This window comes from Canis lupus, chromosome 37 (genome assembly GCF_048164855.1).
Source record: "Canis lupus baileyi chromosome 37, mCanLup2.hap1, whole genome shotgun sequence".
Classification (NCBI taxonomy): Eukaryota; Metazoa; Chordata; class Mammalia; order Carnivora; family Canidae; genus Canis; species Canis lupus.
The window spans coordinates 833,102-847,643 of record NC_132874.1 but is presented as its reverse complement, the minus strand read 5'-3'; the positions used below and the strand labels follow the sequence as shown (position 1 = coordinate 847,643).

Here is a 14,542-nt window from a genome sequence, read left to right as displayed (position 1 = left end):
TGCCAGGCGCGAGCGCGAGCGCGAGCGGATTGGCCGGAGCCGCGCCCCCTCGGACGTGCCCGCAGCTCCGGGGAAGGGCTACAAACCCCCGTATCTGTCCCTGAAATACATCAGCCTGCGGGGACGCGCCTGCACCTCCCTCCCGCTCGCTTCCCCGGAGCTTGGCGCGCAGCGACCCCGGAGACCTTGGGCACTGACGCCAGCGCCGGGACAAGACCGCGGAGCGCGGGAGTTCGCTGGCGTTTCTGCAAGACTGACTGCGAGGGGCTGGTGCGGTGGGGACATCGGGGCCCCAGGGAGCAGCCGGCCAGGGGCGGGGCGCGGCGGCCACCCGGGCAGGCCACCTCCTCCGCACAGCCCCAGCCCGCCCCCACCTTCGTGTTCCCCAGAGGAGGCCCAGCCTGACCACTCCGGGAAACAGCGTCATCCAGCAGGCGTCGTTCGCTTTTCTCCATTTAGTGCAGGATTTCGGAGAGACATGGGAAGACCGGAGGGTCTTGCTTGCCAAGAAGATTCTTCCTTCCTGGGAAACCTCTCCTGTCGCTAGCTTTGGCATGAGAGACCCTCCTCTCTCTCTGTCCTTTTCCTTTCCTGAATTTCCCAAACCCACCTCCAGCGCACACCCACCCACCAGGGGAAACTCACCTGCAATGCATGGGTTAAAGGACTAAACAGTTATTCAGTCAGTGAGTCAAACTATCTTTTTGAATGAGGTAGGTTATGATTTTTCCCTTAAGCTTCGAGTCAGGACTCCCATTTGCTGTTCAAATCTCTTATGTTCACTTCTTGTGTGTTCCCTCTTCACAGTTCCAAAGAAATCTAATTTTGTACCAGTGACTTCAAACTATTTCTCAATACAAATTTTGAGTTGGAAATTTCCCTTTTCGATTAACAAAGTTGTTTGTTTGTTTGTGTGTTTACAGTTTCTGTCCAATGCTCCCCAGAAGGCAGGGGTCCCATCTTACCATAATTATATATGGAAACACCTTAGTTATATGCCACCTGATGTGATACTGGAGGAAATACATAGTAAAACTTTTTAAAAAAGATTTTAATTATTTGAGAGAGAGAGAGAACAAGCATGAGCAGGGGGAGAGGCAGGAGGAGAAGGAGAAGCAAACCCCCCGCTGAGTAGGGAGCGGGACACTGAGATCATTACCTGAGCCCAGGACCCTGGGATCATGACCTGAGCCAAAGTCAGACACTCAGCGACTGAGCTACCCAGGCATCCCATACATAGTGAAACTTATAACGTATTCTAGCCTAGAACAACTGAACATGAATCTAGCAAAACTTTGATGTCTAACTACCAGTTTACAAAGATATGGAGAGTAAGGAAACACAGTAAGTGATACCACAAGGATAAAATCAACCAAACTCAGAACATAAGAAATTCTATAAGACAGATCACCCAGTTGCATAAACAAGTAAATGGCATAAAAAATAAATAAAAGAGGCTCCGTTACATGGTGAAAATTTTAAGAAATTATATCAACCAAAAGCAACGAATGGACCTTTTTTGGATTATGAATCAAACAAATCAACTATAAAAAGTCGTTTTTACAAAACTGAGAAAATTGAACTTGATTAGGTATTAGCTAATATTAAGAATTTTAGTTAGGGGCACTTGGGTGGCTCAATTGGTTAAGTGTCAGTCTCTATTTTAGCTCAGGTTGTGATCTCAGGGTGAGGAGGTTGAGCCCCATCTCCAGCTCCATGCTCTGAGTGTGGAGTCTGCTAGGAGTTCTCTTTCTCTCCCCCTGCCCTTCCCCTGCCCTCTCTCTTAAATAAAAAAATAAGTCTTTATTTATAAATGGTAGTAAAAAAAAAAAAAAGAAGCTCCCATTCTTGGAGATTAGTTTGATGAGTACACAAGTCTAGATTGACAATTATTTTATTTCAATACTTCTAAAATAGATATCTCTTTTCCTGGATCATATCATGGAAATTAAGGTTTTTGTTAACATCCTAATTGTTCCTCCTTTGCAGAAGATCTGTCCATTTTATTTGGGTAATTTCAGACCTTCTCTTTGGAGTAACACTTTCAGCAGAAGGTGTAAAGTTATAGTTGTTCATGTTACCTTGCTTGTGATACATTGTGCTTTCTGAATTTTCTGCGTGAAAATTCTTCTCCAGTTCTGGGAAATTCTCAGATATTATGTTTTTAAAAATTACCTCACCTACATTTTTCTCTTCTTTTATTCCTGGGCTCTAATTATACACACTTCAGAATTTCTTACTTGATCCTACATCTCTACCATCTTTTATAAATCTTCTGAGGCTGTGTAATAAACCACCCTGAAACTCAGGGCGTTTAAACAATACCCACTTAATTTCTCACAATTCTATGGTGTAGCAGTATGGACAGCCCTCAAGTGGGCTGTACCTTCTCTTCTCTCTCTATTCCAGGAAAGTGAGGGCCGATGCTATAAGGTTTCTTGAGACCAAGCTTGGAAGTGGCACAACATCACCTCATATTCCACTGTCAGAGCAGCTTAGATTTGAGGTTTAGAGGAATGTATTAGACTCCACTCCCTGACAGGAGGAGGTGCAAATGACCTGTGGTCATGTTCATCTGTCACAGCTTGCTTCATATGTTCCATGTTCTTAACTATTTTTACTTCAGGGAAAACTTTACAAAGGTGCTTTCTGCAAGCAGGCACAGCATCTAATTTTAAGCCTTAAATCTGGTACTTAACCCTCTTTTTTTTTTTTTTTTTTTTTTTTTTTTTTTTTTTTTTTGTCTCTGCTCTTTTCACTCTAAATACTGTGAGCATGTGAGTTCTTCCACTAAACAACAGAGTATTTGGGCATGGTGCTGTCACTCATTTTCATCCTCAGCCTTTCCTAAACACTATCTTGCCATTCCCATAGCTTTTTCTTTCTTACCTTCTCTGATTCCAAATCCCAAAAAAGCAATTTTACCTAAAATAGGTTTTGGAAATTTCTACTTTCATAGTTAACAAAAATCTCCCTTCCCCAAAAAAGGACCTGAATCCTTCATCTCTCTAATAGCAGGGAGCCTCTTATACAGACCATACTTGTGTTTAAAGAACATTTTTCTGTGAAACAATTTCACAAAGGGATCGCTTATTTCCCTGTGATTCCCTTGGTGCCCTCAGAGATCCCAATAAAGTATGAACAACGTAGAGGCCCAGGCACATGGGAAGTTCCTGAGCTAGAACGATAGTACTGATCAAAGGGATATGAATGGATTCCTCCACGTTGAGAAACCCAACTTATTACCAACAACGAAATAATAATAGCCACCAGGTATTAGAGGCACATTCTGTTCCAGGCCCCAGTGAAAGCAAGTTATATGCATTTCTTTTTTTAAACTTCACAACAATCCTGAAATACAAGTATTATCTTTTCTAGCTTACATGTCAAGAAATTGAAATTTAGAGAGATTAAATAATATGTCCAAGCCAGATAGCTAAGAAGTCTCCAAGGCCATTTCAAACGCTGATAGGAAAGACTGCAGGGCTCTGTGAGCAAGTAGGTAATGCTGTTTTCGTTTTCTCCTCAAGCCAATTTTCTCTTTTGCAAAATCCAAATGGTGTTTTGCTCCTGAAGAAATGTCTGTCTAACAGTAATTTTGTTGGATTTTCTCATCCAGAAAGTAGAATTGCCCAGCATGGCCTTTGGAAAGGGTAAAGGGATGTCACTAATTTGCTCCTTAGGCCTGTTTTGTGTTTTCCTAAAATCTTTCTTAAATCACTGAAAACAGTATGGAGGTTCCTCAAAAAGTTAAAAATAGAGCTACCCTAAGACCCAGCAATTACACTACTAGGGATTTATCCAAATGTTACAAGCATAATGATCCTAAGGGCACCTGCACTCCAGTGTTTATAGCAGCAATCTCCACAATAGCCAAACTATGGAAAGAGCCCAGATGTCCATCAACAGATGAATGGATAAAGAAGATGTGGCATATATGCAATAAAATATTACTCAGTTGTCACAAAGAATGAAATCTTGCCATTTGTGATAATGTGGATGGAACTAGAAAGTATTATGCTAAACAAAATAAGTCAGTCCGGGAAAGACACACACCATATAATCTCACTCATATATGGAATTTAAGAAACAAAACAGATAAACATAGGGAACGGTAAGGAAAAATAAAATAAGGTGAAAACAGAGGGAGGCAAATCATGAGAGACACAGAACTCTAGGAAACAAACTGAGGGTTGCTGGAGGGGAGGTGGATGGGGGATAGGGTAACTGGGTGATGGGCATGAAGGAGGGCACGTGATGGAATGAGCACTGGGTGTTATATGCAACTGATGAATCACTGTACTCTACCTCTGAAACTAATTTTTTAAAAAAAGATACATTCTACACAGTGTTGTTTCATTGAGTTAAATATATGGTACTTTCCTTATGGGTCCACATATACATTTGAAAACATTCTTTACTTCATTAAAGAACATGTTAGTTTAAAGATGAAAAGAAAACCTCACTGAGCACAGAATTTAGAATGAATATAGACTGAATAGGAAGAAGTATTTTCTATACAACAGTACTCTGCGCATGGTGTGGAACTACGATCAAGCCAAGTCAACACTGGTCTTAATGGTGGTGTTGGGCATCCCCAGAGCTTGCTGCAAGTGGACAGATGCAAGTCTCCACCGTTGATTTTGAGAGTATTTTAGGAAGAAGTAATCCCAATAAAATGATCCAGACATCACTTCTCATTGCTTTATCTGTGTGAAAGACAGAAGGGAAAGAATAGAAAGAGAAAAAAGAGGAACTCAACTAAATCAGGCATTCAGATTACATATGAATCTCTAATATTCTGAAAATAACTTCTAAAAAAAATAGTTCCCCAGGTAAAAAATATTCCTGTGGAACCTTGATGGTGCATCTGGATGTACTGTATTAGCTTAGCCAATATAGAGTGTATCTAAGTGCAAGAAACAATGATGAATTTCTCTTTTCTTTTATTTTAGGGTGAATCATGATACCATGTATCTTGGAAGGGAAATCTGTTCTAGAGATGAATCAGGGCAGAAACAGGGAGAGAAACCTCTCAGTGACTGAAATAACAGATCTCCCAGCACATTGTGTTTTGTTTTTGAAAACTTTACATTGAAATATAACTAACATACAGAAAATGTGCACAAATAATCCTTGGTGATTTTTCATAAAGTGAGCCCACCACTCAGATGAGAAACAGAACACTGCTAGCACCCCAGAAGCTTCCTCCTGGGGCTTCCAGCCACTGCCCACAAGAGGGCAACTAACTTGACTTCCTGTACCATCCATTAGTTTCAGCAGTTTTTACATTTCATACAAATAGAATTACACACTATGTTGGTTTCTTTCACTTAACATTATATTTGTGATTTTTTGTTTTGCAAAGGGTACATCACACTGTGGGAGTTGGAAGTGAGGGGAGAATCAGTTAAGAGAAAACAAACGCCCCAGCCTAAATTCTCATCTGGATGATCAGCTGTCTCTTCCATTCCTGTTGGCATCCAATGCTGGGTATTTACCTACTGAATATGAGGGCAGACTCTAGGAGAGTGGGAGGAGAGCTGCTGAGGTCAATGACAAGGGCCAGGGTGAAGGGAGTCCTACCGGTCAAATCTGGGGCTATTTGAGCACCAAAATAATTAACTATTACAATCAATTATAAACTACTGAAAAAATAGGAATCCATACAAATAATAATTTGATAAATTAAGAAATTAACAGGGGAAAGCAGAGACTCTTGCTTGGCAGCAGCCAAAAACTGAGTGGACATGTGATAGGAGGACTGGAGTCGGAAATTCTCATTTTGAAGCCATCATAATCAAGATCAGCCCAGACAGTTGATGTTAAATCTAGGGGTAAATTTTGTTGAGGAGCAGGATATTTGAAGCCTTAAATTGTTGCCCCACAAACCAAGTGATCAAAATGAACCTCCCAATGGGAGGCACAGTCTCCAGATATGATCATTACACAACACCAGCTATGTAGTATTCTGGTGGGAAATGCATGACCTGAATGTATTCATGAGAAAACTACAGTCAGACTCAAAGTGAAAAACGTTCTATTAAAAAAAAAAAAAAAAAAAAAAAAGAAAGGCTTCAAATGGCATGTTAATGTCATAAAAGACAAAATAATAAAAATAAAAATAAAAATAAAAGAGGTTGTGGAAATGTTCCAGATTAAAGAAAACTAAAAAGAAAGGCCAACTAAATGCAATCCCAACCCCAGACTAGGCGCTGCATCAGAGGGGATGTCGAGGCAGCTGGTCAAATCGGCATGCGCACGGTGGATGAAGTGGGCTGCGGTGCCAGTGTTACGCTTCCTGGCCTTCCTAACTAAACCAAGGTTCTGCAGCGAAGCACGTGAGGAGACCTGAACAGGACGCACTGTTGACCCACTCTCCAGAGAGAAGAGCAAGCAAACATTAAAGCAAGTGGAGCAAGATAAAAACAGTAGCTCAATCTGGGTAAAAGGCATAGGGGCATTTTTGTACTATTTTTATTTTTTCCCAAATAATTTATTTATTTTTTAATTTTTAATAAGTCTGAAATTGTTTCAGAGGCAGAGCAAGAGAGACTGCCCTGGAGGCTCCAGAGAAATCCCAATGCCCAGCATTGGTTGGACAGGCCAGCTCTTTAAAATACAAGAAGCTCCCCCCCAAAACCTTGCAAAGAGACAGTAATCCTTCTCAGTCCCAGGGTCGCCACCGGTCGGCGGTGGGGAAGCAGAGCCCAGTCCACCTTTAGGCTGAGCAGCAGCCCCCCAACCCCCACGAGCCGGCACAGCATGGACCGCCAGGCACCTGCTGAGGCCTGGGGGGGAGGGGGGGCTTCTCGCTTTTGCAGAAAGCAGGAAATGAAGCACCAGGAGCAAGACCACACACGGTCTCTTTTCAACCTCCTTCCTTTGGAATCTCATTCTGTGGCTTTGGGGGGCTTTTGTTTTGTTTTGTTTTGCTTCTTTTGAAGCTGCTGCGCAGCCTGTTTTGCACAGGAGGTTTGCATTCACATTTTCTCTGCAATTTACTAAATCTTTAAGAGGCGAAGAAATAATGCTTATAAATCACGAAAGGAATCCAAAGGACCCGCCTCACGGCTGGGGGTGTAGCTCAGTGGTAGAGCGCGTGCTTAGCATGTACGAGGTCCCGGGTTCAATCCCCGGCACCTCCATCGGTTTTGAGAGTTATGTGCTTGTGATCAGACACTTCCCTGTTAAAACCGGTCTCTTCTCTCATTCCGTTTTCCACCTGCCTGTATTGCTGTACTAACACCGAATGTCTGCATGAAGAACCGAGCCGCCACTACACATGTCCTGGATCCTATACAACACAAAATAACAGAGCCTTGGTTTCATTACTGTCTTTTGAATTTTGCAAAGTTCTTGGGGCACAGAACACACTGGAGGTGGAATAGCATTGGATCCCCTCATATCAGGGAGGCCTGTCTGCTTTACTCAGTCTACCAATTCAAATGATAACCTCTTCTGGAAACAGCCACAGACATATCCAGAGATAGTGTTTAATTGGACACCTGGGCGCTGATGGCCCAATGAAATTGTCAGAAAAGTTAATCATCACATGTATTGATGTGTTAATTTTTGCTAAGGTATCTTTTGCTTCTAAGGTATCCTAAACATTTAACAATCTTTAGTTTCTTTATAACTAAAGGTTAAAATTAAAATAAATACTTAATTTTGACATATTATAATTTATCACTTTTTCTAACCTTATGGACTGTGCTCCTTGTGTTGTGTGTGCCAACACATGATATGATAATGAAGTGATGGTGATGATGAAAGTGATGGTGGGGCAGCTAATTTACTGTGTATTTAACAGGGAAGAAAGAGTTTTGGGATTGTTGTTATTAAAACTAGGTCATGTTGGTAATTATTATGAAATAACAGAACCAAAATATCAGCCATAAAATCATCATAATGACTCCTTTGCCTCCTGGAAGGGCAGACAGAGTGGAACAAATATGAAGAGCAAGTTGGTGTATCCAGCCCCCTCTTGAATGAGATGTTTTTTTCCTTCAGAACCAGTTCTTGTGATTGAGGAAGTCCTGTTCTACCCTCCATGAGAATCCATCCTACCTAGGCTTATGCATACTTTATAGTCCATATAATTTAAAAGCAGTTGGCTTCAAAAGGAAGTTGGGAAGAAGGGAAGTTAAAATGAAGGGCTCCCCTACAGCAAAGATTAGGGTGTTACTGCAAGATAAATGACCAAGTTGAGTATGTACCTATGCATTATTCTTCCCTCCCACCATAGCTGGTGGAACTGCATATGAGGTCCTAGCCTTGGAAGCAATGTGGTTTCATGTCAGCTTCTGCACTTCTCCTTCAGACTAGATAAAGAAAGGTGGTACTGAGTTATCTTACATCTAAGTTACTTGTAAATGTTCAATGTTTATATGTCACAGAACACAAGAACAGCCATGAGTATGAATGGCCAGTGTGGCATCAGTGCTCAGTTTGTTCGTTATAACATTCCTTAGGTCAGTAGCTATTATGCCAAAGCAAGTGTGGTCTATGGAAAAGAAAATTACGGGAGAGTAATTGAAAATAGATTTCTTTCCTAGAACCAAAAGGGAGAAAACTTTCATCATGTGATATCAGACAGGATCTTGAGTAAATACATATTGAAGACTCATGCAAAAGGGTAAATTAAATACATGGAGGCCCCTGCATCGAACAGAAGCCTACTGAGTATCAGCATGTAGCCTGCTGGGCCAGCTACCACATGGAATGATACATCTATAGTCAGTAAAAAGGCATATGAGTCTGTATTTAACTGTTCTATTTTCAGAATAGCTAAAGAGACAAAGCCCAAAGCCTTATTTTGTTTACAGAATTCAGGTAATGCCTTGACCTTTGACGGGGAAAATGGGAAAAGGAACTGCTGTGGGGTCCAGTGTTGGTCCTCCAAGAGGATGCCTTCACTCCAAGGCCAACCACATCCCCCTGATAGGTACTACTGAATCTCCTGATCACTGGCATCTCTATATAGCTTCTTAGAGATGACTGTGCCAGGAAGAGGAAGGAAGCTGGAAAGTGAAAACAGTGGCATGCCAAGGGGAATGAAATAAGCCATGAATGAACGGACAGATGTGCAGCTAGAAGATTTGCTGTGTCTTATCCCTCGCTGGGGGAGACATAAAGGAGAGATAAGTAGGATGGACCAGGGAACCCATCCATGACCATTTTAAGCTTTCCTACCTATTATATCCTCTCAACTCTATGTGTTCTGTCTCCAATCTTTGGTCAAAGAAAAAAAAATTTAACCCAATATGCAGAGCTTTTTGTTTAAGACTGTGTCCTATTCAGCAGGGAGTTGAAAATTTGGCTTACAATAGGTTGTATGTATGACTGTCAACAAACATAGCATTTGGTAAAAGACCAGGATAGAAAGAAAAGGTATTTTAAAGTAAATTGCTCAGACAGTTCCTGATATGAAGCTCACAGTCTAACTATCAAGACAGGATGATCCAAATAGGCAAGAAAAGAAGTGTAGGCTCATCTTGACCAGAAAGAACTCTCTGTAGTTCTTGATTCACCACCTTCAGTCAACAGATGTCTGCCTGCACATAAACGCCATTCAGAGACTTGCTTTAGAGGAAGATTTTATAATTATTTCTTAATCTGAGATGAGATTTAAAGATGTTCTAAAGTATTTACATGATTCGGATATATTAGCTTTATATTTTTTTAAGTGGAGGAATTTGGCAATATTGTAACATTCCAGTAATTTCCTACACTTAACTTTAAGTGCCCCCAATAGCCTTATTTATTTCATTACTGTAGGGCCCAGGGCAGGCTGTCCCAAAATGGACCTCTATGGCATAGTAATTATTTTTATGGAAGCTACTCCGGAAACAGTAGGTGCAAAGAACTCACATCCTCCTCCATCCCCCTGAAAGCAGGAAATAAGTCTCTCATTTGAAAGGTCCCCTCCCTGTACTGAGAAGTAAAAGACATCCTTATCACCAGAGACAGGAAATTTAAAATTGAGACAGCTGTATAAACAAACCTGGTTAACTTTTTTAAATTAAATTATTTTTTAATTAAATCTACCTCAGACCAAACTCCACTTAAAATCCCTTACTAAATAAAGTTCCTAAGGATCTACTTTTTTTTATTGTCAAGTTCTCACAACTTTATTTTTTTGTCTAAAATCGGTCTCAACTTCATTATTAGGCCTCTGTGCGCAGGCAATAAAACTCCCTTTACTTGCCCTGTTAATGTGTCTCAAATCCATTTAATTCTGAGTCTAGTAAGAACTTTGGCTGGAGGGAAAATCTTTTCTCTCCTTAACTTTAGTAATTGAAGGGTCTGCCAAGGGTTAATTAAAGGATAAGCAAATCAGAATTCCCGGTTCAGGCTCCTGGAAGTGGAGATGCCAGGGATTGAACCTGGGCCTCACACATGCAAAGCATGCACTCTACCACTGCGCTACATCCCCACGATGCACACGCGCTTTTTTCACCTCAGTTGTCGACTAATAGTTCTGCCTAAGCGATGGAGCGTGCGTCTACAAGTCCACCGATGTTTCCAATCCTCAGTCACAGAAACACAATCAGTCGATGTAACAAATGCATATTAAGTAACACCAGCGCTAGTTCCCTGCACTTCCCTTTAATGTCCTTCAGCACGCTTTATATATTTGCAGATTTATGCCATTTGATTGCATTTGCTTCATTCTCCAAGTCGGGTGACTTCAGCCGGGCGGAAGCTGTGACTTTTCCTCATCACCCCACCGCCAGCCGCTCACACAGAGCCTGGCGCAGGGCAGCCACTCGGGAAAGAGCAGAGAGAACAAACTCCAGGTGTACTCAGTTCGGGGCAGGTAATACTGTGCAGAAGTGTGCGGGGGGACAGGAGGATTGAGAGATATACAAACAGGTAAGCTCAGGACAGTATGGCACGTGCTCTGGCGAAGATACAGCGGCTGACACGAAGTACACGAACCTTTGATTAAAAAAAAAAAAAAAAAAATTCGGTGGCTCCAGGAGTCGGAGCAGCGCTCGGCGAGGTGAATACAGGCCAAGGGGCGCGCGCGAGGACCTTTCTGGGCCTCAGCGGGGATGGCGATGCTTAGGTGGAGCGCGCGCCGCCAGGTAAGTACCCCGCCGGCATCTGTTCAGGCTCAGAGCGGGGACTTCCGGGCCGTCGGGTCTAAGAAGTTGCAGGTCTGAAACGCATTGGTTGATTTTACTGAGTTTATGCGCGGCACAGATCCGCGAGGACCATGAGACCCCGGTCGTCGCTGGGTGGGAGCGCTCCAGCTTCTGGGGTCCCTGCGCTCTGGATTCTCCCTGCGGCGGAAGATCCCGCCAGGAAGTCCCGGAGCCAGGCCGCGGTTTCCACTTGCGCCTGGCCATGCCTCAGTTTCCCGCCTTCCCTCCTGGCACGTTGCTGGGCCTTGCCGGGTTTCCCTCCCCCGGTGGTTGGAACAGGCTTTGCTCTGTGACCAGGCCGGCTGTTCCTGGGGCCACTGAGGCACTGGAAATCCCCAGAGCAGCCACACTACCCTACGCGTTCCGAACACGACCCTGGGCACTGCCGAGCGGTAAAGGGTAAGGGGAATAGACATACAGTAGGAAAAGAAGAGGTAAACGCTAAGGTGAGACATTTGGAACCGAGTCAGGAAGACACAAAAATAAATATGAATGTCTAAGACTGAGCAATAAAGCCAATGGTTTTATCTTCCCGCAAGGCGCGAGGCGATTGGTGAGGACAGCCTCTTACCAAACTCCCTCCACGGGAGCTGGGGCAAGTGCACCCGGCAGCGGTGCGCAGACCTCGGAAGACCCTCCCTGACCGCCCGGTGAGGTCGCAGGACGCGCACGGGTCCCCTCCCTCTCCCGGTTGCCGCCTCCCCTGCCGCGCAGGCTACGGTGCAGACCACTGGGTGGAGGGGAGGCCCACGTGCCTGACCCCGCCGTCAGCCCCGGGACCTGGCCGCAGGACCGCTGGTCACCAAGTGGTCCCTGGAATCCGCGAGAACAGGAGTCACTGTCTGCCGCCAAGGCCTGTGTGCGGTGCAGGAACCGTGCCCGGGTCCAGCGGCTGCTCAGGAAGCAGGCGGCCCCCCCCCCCCGCCCCCCGCACCTAGCTAACAAGCGGAAGGGTCGAGGAGTCGGGCGTGCGCTTGGCGGGGAGGCGGCCCCCCACGGCCCCCGCGGCCTCCGCTCGATCTCCAGTTCCTCCTCTCGTCCCGTAGTGGACGCAAGCAACACGGCGCGGGAGATGAGAGACTGCGCTCCCCGGGGGTACGGTCACTTTGCTCTGGGCAGCAGGGGGAGCGGCGGACGCCAAATGGGCCTCGAGAGTGTGGTCTTTCGCCCGGTGGAGCCGCCGCCCCCCTCCCCGATTCTCACACCCCCCAGTCCCTGCTTCTCGCCGGACCCTCGGAGCACGTCGCCTGTCAGTCCGCCCGGAGGTATCCTCGGGGTCGCTGGGATCAGGTTTCGGGCACGGTGGGGCTTGGGAAGGGCTGCAAGGGTTGCCCGTAGTAATAGGTGCGGGTTGGTGTTTGCGCGCGGGCCCCCTCTCCCCCCCACCGGCCCCGGGAGTGCCCCTCACCCCACCCCCCGCCCGGCCAGGGGAGCGCCCCACTGGAGCCCAGCGGCTCCTTGGATCCCGGGCCCACTGCCCCTTGTGCCTGCTCCCCGTAAGCTGCCCCGAGGGTCCTCGCCTGGTTTATTCTCTTAGGGCGCAGGTGCGTCCCTAGGGTGACGCCTGCAAGTTAAGGATGCCTCGTGGGGACGGTGACAGCATGCTACTTACCCACTCAGACGGAGGCAGGTACCCGCCAACTGAAATCTGCGTCTGTGCGTCTGAGGCTGCGAGGGCCGCGATCCCTGACGTTGTCGTCATCTTGGTTTTTCCGGAGGAAATCCGCTCGGCGTCTGTAACGCGCCTCTGAGGAGCGGGTTCGCTTGTACCTGAGCCCTCCGAGGCCCGTAAGGCCCCAGCACGGCTCCCGGTGCACATCTGCAAGTCTGCGTGGCAATGCAGGTTCGCGCGGGAGGAGCCTGGGACACCCACTGCCGCGCTCGCTAGGCCGCGGTGCACCTGCGCAGGCGGTGGGGGCGCGGGGCGGCAGGGGCGCAGGCCATCGGGGCGCCGGCGAGGGGAAGCTTGTTTGCCGGGTGGGTGGACAAGCCTTCGGTTGCTCAGCCTACGGCCTACATGGACCCACAGGGCAGGTGTTCATCTTTGCTCCCTTGAGTCCCGTTCGCGATGGGAATCAGGGGCTGCGCTTGTTCCCCACGAACGAGGGAGTTTTTTCTCATAATTTTGGTCATAAAGTTCCTTGGACCTTGCCCTCTGCGCGGGTTGCTACTAGCGATTGGGTGGTTGAGTGAAGGCCCCTCTTCCGTTCCTCATTCCTCGCTCTCTTCGACGTGACTCCGTAATGCGGGAGCTGTCAGGGCGTGATCCTCAGTTCGGTCCAGCTGTGCCCAGCGGCAGGATCTGTATTTGCAGATGTGCTTTATTTCGGCGTTTTGCCATTCTTAATCTGTTTTTACTCATTTCTATCTTCCTCTTCTCTTTGAATGGCTAGTGCCTAGAGTATCTCATGTTCAAGGGCTTTTGAAAATCCAGATATATATCTGCTGCTGTTTGTGCGTTAGTGTACAATACACTGGTCTTAAAAATGAACATTTTAAATATTCATATACAATTTTCACAGTATATTTAAAAACTAAATGCAAAGATTAGATTTTCCTCACACACTGAAATATTTATAAAAATTCAGGCCTAATATGTTAAATTATTTCATATCCGAACGTTGGAAACACCTTAGTTTTGTATTATTGTTAGGAAATGATGTAGTATTGTTACGTTCGGGTACACCAGTGGTTCCTGATTTTAGTGTGTATTCCCATCACCTCCATGTCTTACCAGAACACAAATGGCTGGGTGGCCACACCCAGAGTTTCTGACTCATCTATCTGTGGTGGACCCAAGAATTTGTATTTTTAGCAAATCTCAGGTGATGCTGATGCTGGTGGTCCAAAGGCTGCAAGGCATTCGAGAACCAATGTCTTACACTAAAGCCTGTTTCTAAAGTGTGAAAACCTGGGTTTAGATTTGAATCTTCAGCATCCTTCTTACATGTTTTAATCCACAGGATACAGGTTTACTGATCTGAACCATGAAGTGAGCTTTTCTTCTCCAACCAGGCTGAGATTTACACACACCTTGTGGACAATTCCAAGCAGGAACTTGAGCTTGAATGCACCTTGCAGGATGACTCTATTCCAGTCCTTTACCCAATTGGACTGGCTCCTGCTTACAATTCTGTTTTGTATCACACGTCATAGCATTTCCCAGTGCTTTGTTGTAGCCATCTATGGTTCTATTTTTTCTGATGCCAGCCTTTCCAAAAAGGTTTTGATCTGAATGACTTATATTCATGGTCATTGCTAGGATAAAAGCCAGATATGCTCCTGCTTGTTCTGAGCTGGGCCTGAACAGAGTCAAATGAATCTAAAGACTTTAGTGATATCGATTTACAAACACCTTCTTTTTGACATTCAAGACCTATAAAATTAAT

General features: G+C 45.3%; 2 non-coding genes across 2 annotated transcripts; one reads left to right on the top strand and one right to left on the bottom strand.

Annotated features, from left to right (window-relative positions):
- Positions 1–7,076: 7,076 nt before the first annotated feature.
- On the top strand, positions 7,077–7,148 carry TRNAA-AGC (transfer RNA alanine (anticodon AGC)). Its single transcript has one exon. It is a non-coding gene; the product is annotated as a tRNA-Ala (tRNA).
- A 3,219-nt stretch (positions 7,149–10,367) lies between these two features.
- Positions 10,368–10,438, bottom strand: TRNAA-UGC (transfer RNA alanine (anticodon UGC)). Its single transcript has one exon. It is a non-coding gene; the product is annotated as a tRNA-Ala (tRNA).
- Between the last annotated feature and the right edge of the window lie 4,104 nt (positions 10,439–14,542).